Below are 23708 nucleotides of genomic sequence, written 5' to 3' on the forward strand. Positions count from 1 at the left end.
CATTTTGACACTAATGCAACAGATTTTATAAGGATTGTTTTGACTCCAAGACAGCAAGAGCTCATTTACCCCAGGATAGGTTTTGAAACGGTGCGTGCACATCATGTAACTTCAGACAAATTCTCAAACAAGAGAAGAATTTGTCTGAGCCTGCTGGGATCACATGGTGGCCTGCACTTTTGCCTCACAGGTTTCACACACCACACGATCCATCGTCTACAGCCAAGCTCTGCGATACAACCGCATTTGCTCCAACCCCTCAGACAGAGACAAACACCTACAAGATCTCTATCAAGCATTCTTACAACTACAATACCCACCTGCGGAAGTGAAGAAACAGATTGATAGAGCCAGAAGAGTTCCCAGAAGTCACCTACTACAGGACAGGCCTAACAAAGAAAATAACAGAACGCCACTAGCCGTCACCTTCAGCCCCCAACTAAAACCCCTCCAACGCATTATTAAGGATCTACAACCTATCCTGAAGGATGACCCAACTCTCTCACAAATCTTGGGAGACAGGCCAGTCCTTGCCTACAGACAGCCCCCCAACCTGAAGCGAATACTCACCAACAACCACATACCACACAACAGAATCACTAACCCAGGAACCTATTCTTGCAACAAAGCCCGTTGCCAACTGTGCCCACATATCTATTCAGGGGACACCATCACAGGGCCTAATACCATCAGCCACACTATCAGAGGCTCGTTCACCTGCACATCCACCAATGTGATATATGCCATCATGTGCCAGCAATGCCCCTCTGCCATGTACATTGGTCAAACTGGACAGTCTCTACGTAAAAGAATAAATGGACACAAATCAGATGTCAAGAATTATAACATTCATAAGCCAGTCGGAGAACACTTCAATCTCTCTGGTCACGCAATCAGAGACATGAAGGTCGCTATCTTACAACAAAAAAACTTCAAATCCAGAGTCCAGCGAGAAACTGCTGAATTGGAATTCATTTGCAAATTGGATACTATTAATTTAGGCTTAAATAGAGACTGGGAGTGGCTAAGTCATTATGCAAGGTAGCCTATTTCCCCTTGTTTTTTCCTACCCCCCTCACTCCCCCCCCACCGGCCTTCTGGTTAAACTTGGATTTATGCTGGAAGTGGCCCACCTTAATTGTCATGCACATTGTGGGGAGAGTGGTCAGTTTGGATGAGCTATTGCCAGCAGGAGAGTGAGTTTGTGTGTGTGTGTGGGGTGGGGGGGGGGTGGGGGGTGAGAGAACCTGGATTTGTGCTGGAAATGGCCCACCTTGATTTTCATTCACATTGTGAAGAGAGTGGTCACTTTGGATGGGCTATTGCCAGCAAGAGAGTGAGTTTGTCTGTGGGGGGGCGGAGGGTGAGAAAACCTGGATTTGTGCTGGAAATGGCCCATCTTGATGATCACTTTAGGTAAGCTATTACCAGCAGGAGAGTGGGGTGGGAGGAGGTATTGTTTCATGGTGTCTGTGTATATAATAATGTCTTCTGCAATTTCCACAGTATGCATCCGATGAAGTGAGCTGTAGCTCACGAAAGCTCATGCTCAAATAAATTGGTTAGTCTCTAAGGTGCCACAAGTACTCCTTTTCTTTTTGCCTCACAGCATGCCAGGCTAACCTGTATTCTACATGCAGGCCTTATGAAATCAGTTTACATTCTGAGCAGGCCTAACTTGGACATGCCTCAGACATTCAGTAAGATGTTTTCTCCTTATTGAGCTGTTGGATGGACCCTAGCAAGGAGTGCAGAGGAATTCCCTTCTCTCCACTCTTCCAGCCAAAACTGTAATGGCAGATGCCTCACATCTGGGTTTGGGAGTGCGCCTAGAACACCAACCAAGCATGAGACAGGTGGACTCATGAGGAGACTCATTCACACAACTATATTGGAACTCGGAGTTGTTTGCAAAGCGTACATACACTTCTTTCCTCTGATTCAAAGACTGTACATTCAGATCATGACAGACAGCATAACTGCTATGTTTTATATAAACAGGAAGGAAGAGCCGTGGTCATCTCCTCTGTGCCAAGAGGCAGTTCATTTATGAAACTAGTGCCTTAGGGTATGTTTACACCATGAAATTAGGTTGAATTTATAAAAGTCGTTTTTTTAGAAATCGTTTTTATATAGTCGATTGTGTGTGTCCCCACACAAAATGCTCTAAGTGCATTAACTTGGCGGAGTGCTTCCACAGTACCGAAGCTAGCGTCGACTTCTGGACCGTTGCACTGTGGGTAGCTATCCCACAGTTCCCGCGGTCTCTGCCGCCCATTGGAATTCTGGGTTGAGATCCCAATGCCTAATGGGGCAAAAAAATTGTCACGGGCGGTTCTGTGTACATGTCGTCAGGCCCTCCCTCCCTCCATGAAAGCAACGGCAGACAATGGTTTTGCGCCTTTTTCCCTGAGTTATCTGTGCAGACGCCATACCACGGCAGGCACGGAGCCCGCTCAGCTAACTGTCCCCCTACATCTCCTGGGTGCTGGCAGACGCGGTACTGCATTGCTGCACAGCAGCAGCTCATTGCCTTGTGGCAGCAGACGGTGCAATAGGCCTGATAACCATCGTCATCGTGTCAGAGGTGCTTCTGGCCGCCTTGGTAGGGTCGGTCAGGAGTGCCTGGGCAGACATGGGCGCAGGGACTAAAATAGGAGTAACTCGACCAGGTCATTCTCTTTAGTCCTGCTGGCAGTCCTATTGTACCGTCTTCTGCCGAGCAGGGAGGAGATGAGGATGGCTAGCAGTCCTTCTGCACCGTGTGCTGCTAGCCAAAGATGTAAAAGATAGATGGAGTGGATCAAAACAAGAAATACACCAGATATGTTTTGTATTCATTTGCTCCCCCCCCGCCATCGCTCCCTCCCTCTGTGAAATCAACGGCTGACAATTATTTCGGTGAGGTCTGTCACGGGCACCTTGAAAAGTTTAATGGAGATTCAGTCCTGCCTGAAATACTGGGGGGAGGGATAGCTCATTGGGTTGAGCATTGGCCTTCTAAACCCAGGGTTTTGAGTTCAATCCTTGAGGGGGCCATTCTGTGTGATAGTTGTTTTTGTTTCTCCTTCCTGTAAAGCCACCCCCTTTGTTGATTTTAATTCCCTGTAAGCCATGTTGTCAGTCGCCCCTCCCTCTGTCAGAGCAACGGCAGACAATCATTCCGCGCTTTTTTTCTGTAAGCATGGAGCCCGCTCAGATCACTTTGGCAATTAGGAGCACATTAAACACCACGCGCATTGTCCAGCAGTGTATGCAGCACCAGAACCTGGCAAAGCGAAACCGGGCGAGTAGGTGACGTCAGGGTGGTGACGAGAGTGATGAGGACACGGACACAGACTTCTCTCAAAGCACGGGCCCTGGCAATGTGGGCATCATGGTGCTAATGGGGCAGGTTCATGCGGTGGAACGCCGATTCTGGGCCCGGGAAATAAGCACAGACTGGTGGGACCGCATAGTGTTGCAGGTCTGGGACGATTCCCAGTGTCTGCAAAACTTTCGCATGAGTAAGGACACTTTCATGGAACTTTGTAACTTGCTTTCCCCTGCCCTGAGATGCAAGAATACCAAGATGAGAGCAGCCTTCACAGTTGAGAAGCGAGTGGCAATAGCGCTGTGGAAGCTTGCAGCGCCAGACAGCTACCAGTCAGTCAGGAATCAATTTGGAGTGGGCAAATCTATTGTGGGAGCTGCTGTGATGCAAGTAGCCAACGCAATCAAAGATCTGCTGATATCAAGGGTAGTGACCCTGGGAAATGTGCAGGTCATAGTGGATGGCTTTGCTGCAATGGGATTCCCTAACTGTGGTGGGGCCATAGACGGAACCCATATCCCTATCTGGGCACTGGAGCACCAAGCCGGCGAGTACATAAACCGCAAGGGGTACTTTTCAATAGTGCTGCAAGCACTGGTGTATCACAAGGGACGTTTCACCACCATCAACGTGGGATGGCCAGGAAAGGTACATGATGCTTGCGTCTTCAGGAACTCTGGTCTGTTTCAAAAGCTGCAGGAAGGGACTTTATTCCCAGACCAGAAAATAACCATTGGGGATGTTGAAATGCCTATAGTTATCCTTGGGGACGCAGGCTGCCCCTTAATGCCATGGCTCATGAAGCCATACAGAGGCAGCCTGGACAGTAGTCAGGAGCTGTTCAGCTACAGGCTGAGGAAGTGCAGAATGGTGGTAGAATGTGCATTTCGACGTTTAAAAGCGCGCTGGTGCAGTTTACTGACTCGGTTAGACCTCAGCGAAACCGATATTCCCCTGTTATTACTGCTTGCTGTGCGCTCCAAATTATCTGTGAGAGTAAGGGGGAGAAGTTTATGGTGAGGTGGGAGGTTGAGGCAAATCGCCTGGCTGCTGGTTAGGCGCAGCCAGACACCAGGGCGGTTAGAAGAGCACAGGAGAGCACGGTGCGCATCAGAGAAGCTTTGAAAACCAGTTTCATGACTGGGCAGGCTACGGTGTGAAAGTTCTGTTTGTTTCTCCTTGATGAAACTCCCACCCCCTTGGTTCACTCTACTTCCCTGGAAGCTAACCACCCTCTCCTCCTCCCTTTGATCACCGCTTGCAGAGGCAATAAAGTCATTGTTGCTTCAGAATCATGCATTCTTTATTAATTCATCACACAAATAGGGGGATAACTGCCAGGGTAGCCCGGGAGAGGTAGTAGAGGAGGGAAGCACCGGCAGGGGTGGTGGAGGAGGGAAGGACAAGGCCACACAGCACTTGAAGAGTTTAAAACTTATTGAATGCCAGCCTTCTGTTGCTTGGGCAATCCTCTGTGGTGGAGTGGCTGGGTAGCCAGAGGGGGCCCCCCCCACCAAGTTCTTGGGCGTCTGGGTGAGGAGGCTATGGAGCTTGGGGAAGAGGGCGGTTGGTTACACAGGGGCTGTAGAAGCGATCTGTGCTCCTGCTGCCTTTCCTGCAGCTCAGTCGTATGCTGGAGCATATTAGTTTGAACCTCCAGCAGCCTCCGCGTTGAATCCTGCTTCCTCTCATCACGCTGCCGCCACCTTTCAGCTTCAGCCCTCTCTTCAGCCTGCCACCTCTCCTCCTGGTCACTTTGTGCTTTCCTGCACTCTGACATTGTCTTCCTCCACGCATTCGTCTGTGCTCTGTCAGTGTGGGAGGACAGCATGAGCTCAGAGAACATTTCATTGCAAGTGCGTTTTTTTTTTTTTTTTGCCTTCTAATCTTTGCCAGCCTCTGGGAAGGAGAAGATCCTGTGATCCTTGAAACACATGCAGCTGGTGGAGGGAAAAAAAAGGGACAGTGGTATTTAAAAACACGTTTTCTAGAACAATGGGTACATTCTTTCACGGTAAACCTTGCTGTTAACACTACATACGTAGCACATGTGCTTTCGTTGCAAGGTCGCATTTTGCCTCCCCCCACCGTGTGGCTAACCCTCCCCCCCCCGCCTCCCCGTGGCTAACAGTGGGGAACACTTCTGTTCAGCCACAGGCAAACAGCCCAGCAGGAATGGCCACCTCTGAATGTCCCCTTAAGAAAAGCATCCTGTTTCAACCAGGTGACCATGAATGATATCACTCTCCTGAGGATGACACAGAGAGATAAAGAATGGATGTTGTTTGAACGCCAGCAAACATACGCTGCAATGCTTTGTTCTGCAATGATTCCCGACTACGTGCTACTGGCCTGGTGTGGTAAAGTGTCCTACCATGGTGGACGGAATAAGGCTGCCCTCCCCAGAAACCTTTTGCAAAGGCTTTGGGAGTACGTCCAGAAGAGCTTTATGGAGATGACCCTGGAGGATTTCCACTCCATCCCCAGACACATTAACGGACTTTTCCAGTAGCTATCCTGGCCGCGAATGCCAGGGCAAATTAATCATTAAACACGCTTGCTTTTAAACCATGTATACTATTTAAAAAGGTACATTCACCAGAGGTCCCTTTTCCGCCTGGCAGGTCCAGGAGGCAGCCTTGGGTTGGTTCAGGGGGTACTGGCTCCAGGTCCAGGGTGAGAAACAGTTCCTGACTGTCGGGGAAAACCGGTTTCTCCACTTGCTTGCTGTGAGCTATCTACAACCTCCTCCTCATCATCATCTTCCTCGTTCCCCAAACCTGCTTCCGTGTTGCCTCCCTCTCCATTGAAGGAGTCAAAGCACACTGTTGGGGTACTGGTGGCTGAACCCCCTAAAATGGCATGCAGCTCATCATAGAAGCGGCATGTCCGGGGCTCTGTCCCGGAGCGGCCGTTCGCCTCTCTGGTTTTCTGGTAGGCTTGCCTCAGCTCCTTAAGTTTCATGCAACACTGCTTCAGGTCCCTGTTATGGCCTTTGTCCTTCATGCCCTGGGAGATTTTGACAAATGTTTTGGCATTTCGAAAACTGGAACGGAGTTCTGATAGCACGGATTCCTCTCCCCATACAGCGATCAGATCTCGTACCTCCCGTTCGGTCCATGCTGGAGCTCTTTTGCGCTTCTGGGACTCCATTATGGTCACTTCTGCTGATGAGCTCTGCACTCACCTGCAGCTTGCCACGCTGGCCAAACAGGAAATGAAATTCAAAAGTTTGCTGGCCTTTTCCTGTCTACCTGGCCAGTGCATCGGAGTTGAGAGTGCTGTCCAGAGCGGTCACAATGGAGCACTCTGGGATAGCTCTCGGCGGCCAATACCGTCTAATTGTGTCCACAGTACCCCAAATTCGACCCCGCAAGGCCGATTTCAGCACTAATCCCCTTGTCGGGGGTGGAGAAAAGAAATCAATTTTAAGAGCCCTTTAAGTCAAAAAAAAAAAAAAAAAAAAAAAAAAAAGGGCTTCGTCGTGTGTACGGGTGCCGGGTTAAATCGATTTAATGCTGCTAAATTCGACCTCAACTCCTAGTGTAGACCAGGGCTTAGTTATCTCTCTCTGCAATTCATCTTCTAGGTCTCTGGAACATTCTGGTGGATGACTTGAGCAGACTCTTTGTTAGACCACAAGTGGATGGAGAATTCACAATTCAGTGGTTTGTCAATTTTCAAGGAATGTGGTCGTCCATCATTAGACTTACTTGTGAGGGACAGGAAAAAGAAGCGTCAAATTTTCTGTTCCAGAGGTGGACAGAGTTTCACTTTCACATGTTTCTCATTTCGTGGTCCAATGCACTGAAATGTGCTTATCCAGTAATTCCACTGCTCCCAAGTGTAGTTGAAAGTTCAGACAAGATGAAGGCAAGGTCATGCTGATAGTTTCTGCCTAGCTGAAATAGTTCTGGTGCACAGAAGTGATGCAATTATTTTTGTCCTCTGAAACTAATTCCAGACCTGCTGTCTCAGAACGAAGGAGCCATCCTCTGTTCCAACCTATCCACCCTATATCTCACAGCATGTTTTCTAGATGGATCTCAGAATAGAAGTTATGATCAACTGATGTACAGAACATTATAACAAATAATAGGAAAGACTCCATCAGACAAACTTACTAAGTGGAGAAGATTTTTGGCTTGGTGTGAACATCATCACTTACAGCCTCTTGAGATGTACATTTCTGCAGTGATAGATTATCTGCTCTCTAAAGAACTCTGGGCTTTCACTTAGCTCTGCCAGGTTGCATCTTTCAGCTGTTTACCCCTGTAGATGAATGGTAAGTGTTTTCTGTTTTTTTTCCCCATCCTACGATGTTCAGCTTCCTCAGGGGGGTTAAGGGTTTTTCTACTTAAAAGGGAAGGCAATCCCCACATGGATCCTTAATGTAGCACTGGGGGGCCTCATGGGATCCCTGTTTGAGCCCATGGCAAATTCCCTTCTACACCTATCCATGAAAACCTTTCTACTAGTAATTACATCAGTTAAGAGGATTGTGGAGAGAGGGGCACTCAAGGCATACTCCATCTATCCTGTTTTCCATTTTGAACTGGTGTTTCTTAAGCCACACCCTAATTTCTTACTGAAAATATTGTCAGACTTCTGTTTTTAAATCAGACTGTCCATCTACCTACATTTTCCCCAGACCTCAGTCTAATCGCAGGGACTTTTAATGACATACCCTTAATGATCATAGGGCTGTAGCCTTTTACTTACAGAAAAGAAAAAAAAACCCTTCAGGGCCTCCCTAAGGCAATTGTCCTTTGCAGAGAGGATGAAAGACCCTACTGTTCACTTCCAGACATAATCTAAATTGGTTATTGAATTCTGCTGAAACTAGCAACATTATTCTCCATTTAATATTATAACGCATTCCACTAGAATGCAAGCAGCTTCTGCTGCTTCCTTGAGAAGTAGTACGATAATGGACATTTGTAAAGCATCCACCCGGGGTTCCATACATACCTTTTAATAAACACTGTTCTTTAATGGAAGGTTTCAGAGCAGATGCTGCTTTTGGCAGGGTTGTTTAGAGTCTAGATAAGACTTTAACCACCCACCACCTTAGTTCAGGTTACTGCTTGAGAGCCATCGAGTGGAATATGTATATAGACAAGCACTTGAAGAGTTGCTTTACCTGCACAGTAACTAGAATTCTTTGAGTTGTATAAAATATATATATGGGCAACACAACCTGACCTCCTTTCCCTTTGCTAGGGGGGTCCTAGTGTAAATTGGATTCTGGGATTGGCCCTGCACTGCCCTTTGTGACTTTGGGATGGAAGTGCAAGGGGGCATTTGCTGCACATGTGGACCCAGTGGGCACTATTGGCCAAAAGACTCCAATCTTTAGTGAGTGGGGAACATGTGCAGCAATAGTAGAAAATATATATATGGATCAGTGTTTCTCAACTCATGGGTGGCAACTCAAAAGTGGGTCGCAAGAATGTACGAAAGGGTTGCAAACAAATTTTAAAATAGATCATGTTTTGCGTACAACTTTTTAAAAAATAGATTCCGCTTGTGCTTCACTGTATGTTAATGCTGTCCATACCAATGATATTGCCATGCTTACTTCTATGCTGCTGCTGGCGGCGGTGCTACCTTTAGAGCTGGGCTGATGGAGAGTGGCGGCTGCTGGCTAGGTGCCCAGCTCTGAAGGCAGTGCCGCCACCAGCAGCAGCGCAGAAGGAAGCGTGGCAAGCCATGATATTGCCACCCTTACTTCTGCGCTGCTACTGGCTGTGTAGCAACTTATGTGTTGTTTGTTTGTTACATGTGGTGGGTAATAAGTATTTTGGGGCCAAAGTGTTTGTTTTCTACTTAAGCTATTTACTGGGTTGGAACTGGCCATCAATGTTTACAAATGGGTCCTGGTCCAAAAAAGTCTGAGAATCATTGATATACACAACACACCTTAAGCTCCAGTTACTGTGTACACAATTATTGTGTAATTTGTCTTTCACATGGTGACTATTGTGATTTGTCTTGGAGCGTAATGTAATAAAATCTCATTCTGTGTTCAAGTTAGTCATAGAAAGTTAAGGGAGGAGTCATTGGATTCGTACTAATGTATCATAATTTCCTTGATGTCCTCTGTGGCGTGGTGGGGGGGGACTCGCTTCCAGCTGTAGGTCGTCCTGTTGGTGGAAATTTTTGATAATGCAATGTCTTTGGAAATGGGTTGAGTTGGGTATCATTCAGCCCCTTTTCCAGTGATCACAGTGGTACCAAACATGACAAACCTAGAATAGTTACGTAGATATATATTGAAGAAAACGTTTACAAATTGAATTTTTTAAAAATTCTACTTAAACACAGGTATACATTGCTGACATTAAAAGGACATTGATCTTGCCTAATCCTAGGGAAGTTGTCCTTGACATGTAGGACTGAAAATATTTATTCATCAGTGACATCTGTCTGGGGCACCACTACTAAACATGTTGTGTCACTAATCCTTGTTCAAGCCACACTCGCACATCTCCATACAAAGCAGGGTGCCAGCCAAACATTTGCAAGATAGTGAGCACCTAGTCTTTGCATATGAGTGTTTGATTCGCTGAAAGATTGATTCAGGAGTGCATAGTATTTCACATATAGCTGGTGTGATTAGTCCATCCTCCAAGACCCATCCATGTGCGATAGCAGAGGGTAGTTTTGGATGCGCTCGATCATCCTGGAGCCATTCTGTTGCTTGATAAATTTCCCTCTTATTAGCAGGTATAAACGCACCCTTGTCCATGTTGATTTTTCTCCTTTTGTCTGCTTCTTGGAAAACATCCACCAACTCTGCCAGTGTCGTAATGTTGGTTTTTAAACAGTAAACTTGGTATATGAATGCCTCCAGTGCATTTTTGGCCTCATCAGTGATTGTCTGAGCCATTCCAAGCAGCCTCAGAGTGAGGAGAGAGTCTTCGGAGGCAGAATCAAATGCCTTTCAGTAAGATAATTTTGGTCTTTCCAGGCAACTTTCCAGTAGTGTCACATGCTGAAAGATGTGGAAACCTGGCAGTACGGTGGCTTTTAACAGTTTGAGTGATAGGAACACATCTCTGAGGGATATACAGAAATTCTGTTCCTCAGCAGCAGGCACAAAAACAGAATCTTGCAGAAGTCTTGGGTAGCATCTCAGAGAGAGCACTAGAACATCTGTCTTGTGCAAAAAGTCTGGAGTTTAGTTGCACTTTTCTCTGTGGCATTGATAGCATGAGCCTCCTTATGGGAACTATGAGGAAACTCCACTGACCATTGCGAGGCAGAAGCTTCATTATGCCATGTGAAGATGAAATTCTTTGCATGCTGGAGCATTTTTCCTGCTAGTTAACGCCTCCTTTGTGGGTATATAAAGCAGTAGCTTCTTCATTGTGAGATTGGAGAAGTTTGTGGAGTCAGGTTTCAGAGTAGCAGCCATGCTAGTCTGTATCCGCAAAAAGAAAAGGAGTACTTGTGGCACCTTAGAGACTAACAAATTTATTTGAGCATAAGCTTTCGTGAGCTACAGCTCACTTCATCGGATGCATTCAGTGGAAAATACAGTGGGGAGATTTATATACATAGAGAACATGAAACAATGGGTGTTACCATACACACTGTAACGAGAGTGATCACTTAAGGTGAGCTATTACCAGCGTGGGGGGGAGGGGGGAGAACCTTTTGTAGTGATAATCAAGGTGGGCCATTTCCAGCAGTTGACAAGAACGTCGGAGGAACGGGGGTGGGGTTGGGGGGGAATAAACATGGGGAATTAGTTTTACTTTGTGTAATGACCCATCCGCTCCCAGTCTTTATTCAAGCCTAAGTTAATTGTATCCAGTTTGCAAATTAATTCCAATTCAGCAGTCTCTCCTTGGAGTCTGTTTTTGAAGTTTTTTTGTTGAAGAATTGCCACTTTTAGGTCTGTAATCGAGTGACCAAAGAGATTGAAGTGTTCTCCGACTGGTTTTTGAATGTTATAATTCTTGACATCTGATTTGTGTCCATTTATTCTTTTACGTAGAGACTGTCCAGTTTGGCCAATGTACATGGCAGAGGGGCATTGCTAGCACATGATGGCATATATCACATTGGTACATGTGCAGGTGAACAAGCCTCTGATAGTGTGGATGATGTGATTAGGCCCTATGATGGTGTCCCCGAATAGATATGTGGACACAGTTGGCAATGGGCTTTGTTGCAAGGATAGGTTCCTGGGTTAGTGGTTCTGTTGAGTCGGTGTGTAGTTGCTGGTGAGTATTTGCTTCAGGTTGGGGGGCTGTCTGTAAGCAAGGACTGGCCTGTCTCCCAAGATCTGTGAGAGTGATGGGTTGTCCGTCCTTCAGGATAGGTTGTAGATCCTTGATGATGCGTTGGAGAGGTTTTAGTTGGGGGCTGAAGGTGATGGCTAGTGGCTTTCTGTTATTTTCTTTGTTGGGCCTGTCCTGTAGTAGGTGACTTCTGGGTACTCTTCTGGCTTTGTCAGTCTGTTTCTTCACTTCCGCAGGTGGGTATTGTAGTTCTAAGAACTCTTGATAGAGATCTTGTAGGTGTTTGTCTCTGTCTGAGGGGTTGGAGCAAATGCGGTTGTATCATAGAGCTTGGCTGTAGACAATGGATCGTGTGGTGTGGTCTGGATGAAAGGTGGAGGCATGCAGGTAGGCATAGTGGTCAGTAGGTTTCCGGTATAGGGTGGTGGTTATGTGACCATCACTTATTAGCACCGTAGTATCCAGGAAGTAGATCTCTTGTGTGGACTGGACCAGGCTGAGGTTGATGGTGGGATGGAAATTGTTGAAATCATTGTGATTTCTGATTTGGACAGGTGCAATGCCATGGAGTCACTACTTTCTGGTAATATTTTTAATTGAATCCTCTGCATACATGTCAGCTATGAGGTAGACTTTGTCGTAGGCCCAGTATTTTCTCTGTAGCCTCAGGATGAAAAGTTCAGCCAAATCTCAGCAGGTATTAACAGTTTCTGATGTGTTAAGAGCTTGTACCTCAGCTATACCATCGATGATTGCTAAGGTGAAAGTCCTCTGCCAGCACAAGATACTGGTCATGTTGTCAGTAAGTGCTGGCTTAGGAAGACCATGTAAGATGTGCATTAGTTTGCTTTTTGCCTGGCATATATACATTGTTTTGTCACATTGAAACATCAATCATGGTGTGACAGGTAACTCAGAGTTTCCCAGAGTCTCATGTTGCTCAACATTATGCTGAGATCTGGATACGACCAGGAGATGAGCCAACAATGACCTCTCTGTGGTCAGCCCTATAAGGGTCCCTGCCACCTTCACTCTGATATTCTTTGCATTCAAGCACAGCTTTTGTCTGTTCTTAATTGGAGCCCATAGAATGATGGAGCCTTAGATAATTCTTTGGATTTTGAAGGCTTCATACAAATCATAGCCCAAAGTATTCATTTGACTGACATCTTTAGCTGTCTCATCACTGAAGACTGCTTTCATCATGATACTGATGAGCTTCAGTCTGTCATACACGAATGGGTTGCCAGTGCAAGTAAGCTCATCCTGTATCTTTAAAATTACCCCTCACCCCCTCCTCTAGCATTTAACACCACTTAATACGTCTAGATGATGCTTGGTTACTTGTGAGGAAGTCGTATAAACTACATCCATGTCCCAGAGTTCATCTTCAATAAATACTTTACGTGCCTTTCTGCTAAGCATTTGTTCCTCTTCAATCCCGATCAAAGCACATATTTCTCTGTATTTAGCCTGTCATTGCCACTCCTTTAGAGCCTCTGCGAGAATTTAAGAACTCCAGCTGAGTCACACAGTTTGCTGTAGTAAAGTCAGTATTTGTTTCTGTTGCTTCTACCTTTTGATGCATCACATTACATATGTTCATGGCGTAGCACTCAAAGTGCAATGTGGTATGTGCTGAGTGTCTTTTGGGTCAGTTGCACGCATTTTACTTTCCATGCAATGTTCTTGCTAAGAGTGACTGCTTCATACAGTTTCTCACCTGTGTCACATGTTGAAATCATGTTTAATGACCGCTGTTGGGTTTCTGGGTTACAGCAGAAAGGTAGGGTTCTTCTTGAAATGCACGCCATAGGACCTACTATAAGGTGCGTCTCACCACAGTTGGCACTTGTCCTAGCACTTTCAACTCTTTCTTGATGCTTGATGTACTTCCTCTCCAACCTTGCCAATGCAGTTTATGGATGTGCTTGTTATATTGTGTAAGGTGCCATCGAGTGTTGTGTTTAACCAGGTCCTCCATGGTGGTATTCTTCAAGGATTCAGCAACTAGTTGGTACTGCTCATCTCCCCACTGATGCCTAAAAATGATCAAGACCAAAAAAACCAAGGATTTTGTAATAAATTACTTGGTAATCATAATTAATTGTTATGTAATGTATGATATGTAACTTGTGTATACCATTTACAGATGGATTCCAGTAATTTCTACCTGGATACTGATGTCTTAATTACTCATTACAATTCTTTTTACATCATAAAGCTGATAATCAATATCGCTGAACTGCTTCTTTTTTGTTGATGATGGCAAATCAACTTGAAGCACACCTTCCATTTATAGTAATCTGTAACATTAAAAAGTTCAGAGATCACGTTCTGAGCATTAATTGATAACACAGTACTGTCAATCAAGGACCACAATTTAATTTTGTGAAAGCTGCATATTTGACATGCCTGTGTTAAAGTATAATTAAAAGTTGATATGTAAACATTTTCTCAAATATATATCTACAAAATTGTTCTAGGTTTGTCTTGTTTGGTACCATTGTGGGAGAATGGGCTTTCGAATTATATCCAACTTGACCCATTTCCAATGACATTGTAATATCAACATTTTCACCAACTGGAGGACCTGGGGGTCCACCTGCCCACCATGCTGCAGAGGATGATGCCATTGAAATTATAAATATTTACGAATCAGATGACCCCTCCCTTACCTTCATATCATTAACTTGCCCACAAAATTACACATGCTCCCAGACAAATGATCTAATGGGAAGTGAGAACCAGCAGTTTAAGGATGAGATGCTGACTTGACCTTTAAAAGTAGCAGAGCAGACACAATTAACTAAAGAAAAATAAAATAACAACGAGAAAGCACTAATGTCTAAGAATTAAACTCTGGAGATGGCTAGTTTCTCCTACCTGCTGGAGATGGAAATAATTGGAGATTGCCAGGGTGTCAAATGATAATTATAGTTATTACCTTTGAAGTTCTAGTTTTTTTGTTTCCTCCTACTGGAAGGGAGGGATCATGCTAGCTAGCTAACATATTAAGAAGGGTGAGAGAACTCTTACTTCACTTCTGATATTACTCCTGAGGGAATTCTGCGCCTAAAAATTATGCACACAATATTGCTAAATTCTGCAAATGTTTGTCAATAAATGTGGCTCCAGCATGGCAATGGGGAGCACAGGCCACTGGCTGCATTGAGGTGGGAGATCACCCTGAAACCTCACCACCCCTGACACAGTGCAAGGGCTAGGCCTGACCCCGATCCAACTGTGGAGGGGCTTAGTGTGGTGGGATCCAGGTGTGGGCTGAGAGGTTTCTGTATGGGGCAGTCTGGATATGGGCAGCTCAGTGGGAGATCTGGATACACAGAGGCTCATTGGGGGGTTCCGGGTGCAGGGGATCTAGGTGAAGGTGGTTTGGGCTTGGGGGACGGTCTGGGTGTGAGGAGATGGGGCTCGGTGCGGGAGGATGAGTGAGGGGGTCCAGGTGCTTGGGGAGTGGAGCTTGATGGGATGGGGGTCCAGGTGCAGCTGGCTGGGGATCAGTGGGGTGGGGTCTGAGGGTGTGTGGGTGGTAGAGCTTGTCGAGGTTCGATGGGCCTGCATAACGGGGGAGCCCCAGCTGCTGTCGAGGGGATGCCGCATGCCAGGCTCTGGCTCCCTCCCCCCCTCCCCCCCCCCGTGATTCCCCCATCCCCTTTTTTCTCCATCCCCCTCCCTTCTCCCCTCCCTGCCCTATTTCATCTCTCCTTCTTCCCCCACTGCCTCTCCCCCCCACCCTCTCACCCTTCCTTCTCTTCCCTCATTTTCTCCACCCCCGTCTTACCCAGCCCCACCGCAAGCACTCACTGTTGCACTGAATAGAAAACAGGAAGGCTCCCAGCACACAGAAGGGGCACATGACTGGCACTAGGACCCAAGAGGCAGCGTTCAGCTGCAGAGTCAGTGGAGCCCAGACACAGCCTCCTTCAGCTGGGCAGCTCAGCAGCATGTAACCCCATGTGCCCCCCCCATGCCTTGCCTCGTTTGAAAGGGGGAAGTCCCCCCAAAAACTGTGCCCATGGTCGCCCCCTGCACCTGTGCAGATTCCCTTTGCTTCTCTGCCATTTTCTGCAGGGAAAAGAAGGAAATCTGCAGGGGCAGGGGGTGTGTTCTGCAGGTGCGCAGTCACGCAGAATTCCCCCAGGAGTAGATACTAAATGTGCTGAACTTGCTTGGCCTTTTTGGGAGATAAGTAACTTCTACAGCTGTATAACACCATGGAAGAGCAGATCCACTATAGTTCACTGGGGTCAGATACAGGCTATCCATGTCCACCGGACAAGGCATGAGCACTGGCTGCTTATTTTTTTTTTTTTTTGACATGTTATTCTGAAATTGAGAACATCTGAAAAAGGAGGTTTGGCATATTTTGGGTGTTTTGAAACACATTTAATCATAGTTAAATACCTCCTGTCCTTACATGCCTGATACGTTACTTTACTTTTTTCATAGTACACTGTAGAACTCCATACATAACCAAGCATAATCAAAGTTACCTTTTTCAGGGGTGAATTTGTGATGTTTGTAAGCAACAAGTTGAAGGCTGCTTCATTGCTAGCTTTCAAAAGTATTTTGATTTTTTTTCTGATAAGTAAAACTTGAATATTATCCTAGGTAAAGGGGCAATTGCTGTAGTGTGGTGGGGACATTTCTGAAGAGTAATGTTATAGGTCTTAGGACTGATTTTATTGATTATTTAGCATATCCGTATTCAGACTTCAAGGTAGTGTAGTTATTGATTTCCATCCTAGAGCTGGGACCCAGTTATTCAAGTTACAAATCCTGTTTGCAGTTTTGGTAGTTACACCTAAGAGTTGATGACCAATTAAGTCCTTTCTTGCATAAGTCACCTCTTTAATTATCTGAATTTCTTGAAATACAGGTTTCAAGTAAGTGGTCAGAGTAGCCTGTGACAATAGAGGAAAAACTTATCTGTTGTGTAAAGTCCATTGCAGGACAGTTGATTTGAATATAGTTTTTTTTTTTCTTATACGGAATGGAGAGAACAGAAGCCAGACTGCAGATGATTGAGGAGGTAGTTATAAGAAGAGAAAACTGAGGTCCTGGTAATACAGCTTGTTCAAGTTTTGGAGATAAAGTGGAGGAAAGAAATGGCATGAGAGACATGAGGAGCACTTAGAAATGACAACATGCTTAAATCCAGAGAGAAAGGAAACAGTTGTAAAGAGACAATGGAGAAGAGTAAAGGGGAGAAGGTAAGGGATGAAGGACAAAAAGTTGGGGGTGCAAGTGTGACATCAACATGAGAAGTTTGGGATGCTTGACAATCTGAATAGGATAAAGCCCTAAGAGAATAGAGTCAAAAGATGGGTGCATGGTGCTATTTTTACGTGGCTACTTTTCTGACCATATTGGTAGTGTCTAGATGCTACATTGCTTTCATGTTTCATTACCATCCGTGTTCTTTTGTAGGCCCTATTGCATTTTTACAGTGCACTGGAAGAGAAGTGGTGACCAGCATCGAAGAAACAATTTTCAGTGGTGGTTCAATGTGGTTCATAATGACTGGCTTAAAGTTCACTTAACAGGAGAAAGTTACTCAGGGTTATTGGAATATATTTTGGACTAGATCAGTATCATGGAATAAGTAGGGGATTAGATTGGGTTTAAATTTCTGGGCATTGCCCTTTTAGGAACAGATATTGTAAAATCAGTATGTTTACATTCTTGGCTCAAAACTTTATGCAGGAGGGCAGCTTAGGCTCTCTGTAAGGTAGTCCCTGAGCTACCTGTATCTCCAAGTTGATTGTCAGAGAAGAAAATATGTTCCAGTGTTGTTTTGCAAGAGACTTTTTTTTTTCTCATCTCAGAAGTACAATGTGGAAGTTTTAAAATACAGGGTTTTATTTTAATTCTTATATTGGTGGTCTGATCCAACCTGCACTTAAAAATGTTAGGTGCATTGAATGACCACCTGCAAATGAAAATAGACTCACACCTTATATCTTGTAAATGCTACTGTACCACTTAAGTCCTATACTTGTACATGGTAGAGAAGTGCCTATATAATTAGCTATGCACGCTAGTCCTAAAGGGCAGTATGATATGCAACTGATTGAGCTGATCCAGAGCAGGTATCCAACACAATAATGAGCAGGACATGCAGAAGATGTGGCCAGAAGAAAACTAAGTCCACAGAAAAACTTGAGCAGGAAACTAGTTCTCATTTTTTAGCCTCAGGTTAATATGCCAGCCAGTCTGTGACCCAGGAGTTTTAAATGCAAGTCAACAAATAGTTTGGCAGAAAATAAGTAATTATATTTAAATTGTCTGGGCTGCTGGACAATAGGATTTTTCCTAACCTTGCAGAAGGATTACTAATTTTGTATTTAAAAAAACTGTTCATGTCCCAGTTTTCATCATTTTTAAAAAAGATTTTATAGTGAATTACAATGAAGAGTGCTGTCATCAATCTTTCGTGTATGGCAAATGAGTCTAGGTTGCCTGAGAGGAAATGTAGATTTTACCGTACTGATTTCTGGATTGCATAGTCCACTATTTTGCCTCTGTCACTGGCCATTTACTTGTGCTTCAAAGGAAGATGTAAACCCCCAAAATACAACTGGCTAATTGTGCAACGCTGTAAGTGTGTGTGAGAGAGAGAGAGAAAATGGGGAGAACTTTCTTTACCTTTGCAGGGGATAAACTTTCATGAGACCAGCGTCCTGTGTATTGCGACCATAGAATTTACCACAGAATTGGTAAAGATTATTTTTATAAAAAACAAAAACTTGTAGCCTTTATAGGTGTAAAGAGAACATCCAAATGTGAACTGAATGTAAACTAATGCAATGTTTTCTTCCTGAGTCTGCACATAGCCTGAAACAATAGCAGAGCAGTGTGAACTGCTCCCATGCAATGGCAAGCAATACCTAATTATTTCACTGTTAATCAGTGTAGCAGAAAGTTCAAATGCTGGATACAGTGGTGACTAAGGGCAGTGGAGTACTAATAGTTCAGCCCCCTCCCTGGATTTCAGGTCACCTCTGCCCCTGTCCATGATGGGGTTGCAAGAGGAGCTGCACTCCACTACCCCATTGCCAAAAACCTAAACTGTTTCCTTGGTGCTGAAAATCCAAACCTCATTTCTTGCCTTCCTGGATGTCAGAAGTTCAAACTGTTGCCTACTTAGCTGCCAAAATTTTCAGTTCCATCCACTCCTTCAATTTATACAGTGTGACTGAGTTCTCATTTCAGAATCTACAGTAAAATTGGGGTGCAGTATAAATGAATGTAAAGTTAATAAAATAGAATAGAAAATGAAGTGGGGATAGTATTTGTCTTCATACTTCATTCAGTATAAATCCTTCCTCTTTGAATTTGCCTGAAGTTGCTGTCAAATTTAGCAGTAATTTATGTATACTTAGCTGCAGAATATATAAGGACTTGACTATAAGCAACGCTGGGACTAATTAGTAAATAAAAAAATATATATATATATATATATATATATATATATACTTGGTGCAGTTTCCCACCGCCAAGAACAAAATATTTTTCTTGAGAGTAGAAAGAGGTTGTCCTTGTATGTAAAATAAGCTGTGCATTACGTAAAATGTTTATTATATATTTAATAGTGCAAAAGTAATTTTGGCTTGCATAAGTAAACTGAATCAACTAGTCTAGTGGAGAATAATCTCCAGATCACTACTTTATAATAACTTAACAATTGAAACACTCAGTTTAAGGAATAGCTTTTATTTTTCTTTTTTTTAAAGCACATACGCTGATCCCTAGTGATAGCAACATCTTTTCAAGTAAAGGTTGTTAAGGTATTGATTCTGTGAATCCAATAACATTCCCTTTGGTGTCTGAGGTTGCAAATAGCTAGAGGAATAGTAAGCACTGGTCACACCTTCTGTACGGTTACATCAGGATTTTTACTTGCTCATAACTTTCTGAAAACTTCTCTTGGGCAAAAACTTTTCATGTTTTTCATGTTTGCAAAATCTGTGCAGCTGTTGAGTCATGGAAAGGTGACCGAAAGTTCTTTGCTGATGTATATGAAGTTTAAGACCGTTTCTCTCACAATGCAAACTTTAGTTAAAAAATTTCAGGCTTTCCTTTGAGTGATTGCACGTGTCTGTTCCACTTCAGGCATGTTTGCACCCAGTGCATTGAAGCTGGAGATTTTTCCCACAGTGGTACCTGTTGCGGCGGCCCATGTGCTCACCGCAAGCTCATGCTGTTAGCTGGTGGTATAAAGGGGTTGGAGCCACCCTGATCCTCCCTCAGTTCCTTCTCACTGCTTGTGGTTGGTAGTTGGAGCACATATGCTTCCTTGCACAAATCTTCCTGTTTTTCTCTGAGTGAAATCCATAAAACTTTATAAATAGTTAAATTAGTTGTTTAGTGTTTGTTTAGATAATGGCACTTGTTACTTTTATTTTTGTTTGATTTTGGACTAGCACTTAGGAATGCCTCAGTACTGGGCATTAACAACACTAATTCCCTAGGCTTTAAACAAGCCAATGCCAGTCATGACCCCTACTCTTGTTGTCTAAAGTGTTTGGGTGAGGGCCACATGCTATTTCCAAGTATCAAGAGATGATGCCAGATTTGGGTGAGTTGTGTTGCATTCCTTGTTCAGGTAGACTCTGAAACCCTCCTTGCCAGTCACCTGAAGTGGATTGGACACATGCAATCACTTGAAGAAAAAATTGTTGTTAACCTGTTCTGTAACTATTGTTCTTCAAGATGTGTTGCACATGTCCATTCCATGACCCTCCCTCCCTCCACTCCATATTGGAGTCTAACTTATTGGTCTCTGGTAAGATAGCAGGAGCATGGAGAAGGTGCATGTGCCACCCCAGTGGACACTGCTGTGGGGAAAAAGATCTCTGGCTTCAGAGCAGTGGGCATGCACACACCTGAAGTGGAATGGACCGTCCAGCATATCTCTAAGGGCAACAGTTACTGAACAGGTTAGTAACCATTTTTAGGTAGTTCTTACTGATGGCTAAGTTTGTTTTTTTTTTAACAAAGTTAAAAATATGTCATTGCTAAGCACTGCATGTACTGTAGTAACTTGTGGTGACCCTGGGAACAAAGATACTCTTGTGCATTGTTGCTACATTGTTGCTACAGTATATCTGAAAACAAATTTGGCTTTATAACTGTTGTTCTGTAAAGTTTTCAATGTAGAAACTTGTCATATCTATCAATTCTCTCATCTGAAACTCATATGGCTAGCTCTCTGCAGGGATTGTCTTTCTGTTATGTCTTTACGGTTCCTAGCCTAATGGAATACTGGCCTCTAGGTGCTACTGCACTACAAATAAATAATAGAAACATTTTTGTAAACATCACCGCAAATGGCACATGATGGCATGTATGTGATATATTACACAAAGTAAAACTATCACATATATGCCATCATGTGCCAACAAAGCCCCTCTGCCATGTACATTGATCAAACTGGACAGTCTCTATGTAAAAGAATAAATGAACACAAATCAGATGTCAAGAATTATAACATTCAAAAACCAGTCGGAGAACACTTCAATCTCTTTGGTCACTCGATTACAGACCTAAAAGTGGCAATTCTTCAACAAAAAAACTTCAAAAACAGACTCCAAGGAGAGACTGCTGAATTGGAATTAATTTGCAAACTGGATACAATTAACTTAGGCTTGAATAAAGACTGGGAGCGGATGGGTCAGTACACAAAGTAAAACTATTTCCCCATGTTTATTACCCCCCCACGTCCCCCGTTCCTCCGACGTTCTTGTCAACTGCTGGAAATGGCCCACCTTGATTATCACTACAAAAGGTTCCCCCCTCCTCCCCCACCCCCCGGTTGGTAATAGCTCACCTTAAGTGATCACTCTCGTTACAGTGTGTGGTAACACCCATTGTTTCATGTTCTCTATGTATATAAATCTCCCCACTGTATTTTCCACTGAATGCATCCAATGAAGTGAGCTGTAGCTCACGAAAGCTTATGCTCAAATAAATGTTAGTCTCTAAGGTGCCACAAGTACTCCTGTTCTTTTTGTATTTTAACAGTAACTCTTGTGTGTCTGTTATATGCCCCATAGTCTGAATAACGGGTACTGTTAACAGTCCCTTGTAAATTAGTAATGGATACATCTTGACATGGCAGTTATTCTTCTAGTTAGAGACCTTTTATTAAAATTCAATTTTAAAATATGTACTCATGGAATATTTGTAAACTGTGCTGTGTTGAATACTTAACATCCAGCATTTTGGATTTTAACGTACTCAAAATGATATTAAAACGACACCTTGCTAAAATAAAAGCTATCATGGATGATATTCTTTGCTGGGAAAATTAGACCGTTAAATGTCTTTAAAATCCAGTCTGATTTTTTTCTCTCTTTAAGCTCCTTTATTGCTATACATTTGGAGGCTTACTTTTTGAGAGGCTGACTAATCAGTGTAAGGTAAATTTCAGCGCTTGACTAAAACTGATGGGAAGGAATAGTAACAAATGATCAGATGAAAAATAAGAATATAATTTGAATATTTTGCATTTTTGGAAGGTTTTAGTTATTATGTTTGAAAAAGTGGCTGTTATGCACTTTTTAAACATTCTTTGCTTTTGTCTCAATTGTGAAATAATTTACATGTAGTATGTTTAAAAAAAGAAAAATCATGTCCAGTATTGGTATAGAATTTTTTTTTTTCAGTCAAGATTTAGCCAGTTTCAGTACATATACAAGTAATGGAATTGTTGGTCTGAGTGAAGGGGGAACCTAAATTTCACCTTAATACAGAAAACTCTCCTCTTTCATGCTGCCTTATCTGAACCTTCTTTATTGATCTAACAATGCTCTTTATACAGTCTTGAACAGCTTGAGCCATTAAGGTAACAGATAATAGTGTCTTAGATGTATACAGTATCTTTTACTCAACTTAAATCACTAAAAAATGTACATAGAGATCAGTCCATGCACCATTAAATTCAACCATCATCTCCAGGGGAAGTGAAGAATAACTTATTCAAGTGAAATGCCAGAGGAAACTTTTCAGAGCTGTGTTTAATTACCAAAGTTAAATTTAGCCAGTACACCAAGGCAGTCCATTCCTCTTGCTTATCTTGTACTAAAAAGGAGTTCTTCCAAGAGCACAATACATCCTCTTGCTATTGTGGGGCAGTGGTTCCTTACTGAGAATACCAGATGAAGTTGTCTCTTGCAAACATACGTTATTATTATTTATGTAAGACTGCATATGTAGGTCTGATAGTGTTATAGTTGCTTATAATTCGAATACCCATATGCTAAATTTTTAGAAAAGAGTACTTTTCATATTTGTCACAAAGTCAAACAAATTTTCAAGTTGCCTTATGATTGCTATGAACAAGCTTATCTGTATCTTTCAAATAAATAACATCTGCTATATATGTTTATTTCTTAAGAAAAAAGCAAAAATGAAGTGTTTGCTCAAAGCTTTTCATGTAACATGACATCTTTTGTTATGTCAGATCAATATACCTGGGGATCTATTCTTTTCCAAGGAAAAACTGCTCCCACATATAGTTGAAAAATTAATATTAATAGAAAAATTGATTTGTGTACTGGAATAATAAGTAGTTGGAAAGTCATACATGGTGAAAATTTGTACTTTTTCAAATTATTTAATTATTAATAAACTCAGCATTGTGTGCCTGGGCAATAGAAATCTATGAAAACAGTTTTCAGAGTAGCAGCCGTGTTAGTCTGTATCCGGAAAAAGAAAATGAGGATTTGTATCGCCTTAGAGAAAATGAGCTGTAGCTCACGGAAGGTTATGCTCAAATAAATTTGTTAGTCTCAAAGGTGCCACAGGTCCTCCTTTTCTTTTTATGAAAACAGTGTAGCTTGAACTGCAGAACTACATCATGAATAGAAACAAACAAATAACCCCACCTTAGTCTTGCAGTGCAAACAGTTTGGGAATTAAATGAGGTTTAAAAAAAAAAAAGGCAGGCAAGTCCCTTGAGTAAGTCCTTTTTGTTGATAGTCTTCTGTAAACATGCCTCTTACGGAATGTGAGCTATAGATGTCATTGGATTATGAGTCAAAAGTGCCTGAGTAAAAACATGAACTATATTTCCATCTGTCTTTAAGCTAATAGTTTGATATAGGCTCTTTGATGGA

General features: G+C 43.2%; 1 protein-coding gene across 5 annotated transcripts in view; it reads left to right on the forward strand.

Annotated features, from left to right (window-relative positions):
* The window catches only part of SNRK (SNF related kinase), an 81536-nt gene that overhangs the window by 15314 nt on the left and 42514 nt on the right, over positions 1-23708 (forward strand). Inside the window, exon 1 of one of the 5 annotated variants that reach the window (XM_037890357.2) lies at positions 20412-20528. The exons of the other annotated variants lie outside the window; for them this stretch is intronic. The gene's annotated coding sequence lies outside the window, so the exon portion shown is untranslated. Of the gene's footprint in view, positions 1-20411; positions 20529-23708 lie in introns of those variants that run through there. 5 annotated transcript variants of the gene reach the window in all.

This window comes from Chelonia mydas, chromosome 2 (genome assembly GCF_015237465.2).
Source record: "Chelonia mydas isolate rCheMyd1 chromosome 2, rCheMyd1.pri.v2, whole genome shotgun sequence".
Lineage (NCBI taxonomy): Eukaryota > Metazoa > Chordata > Testudines > Cheloniidae > Chelonia > Chelonia mydas.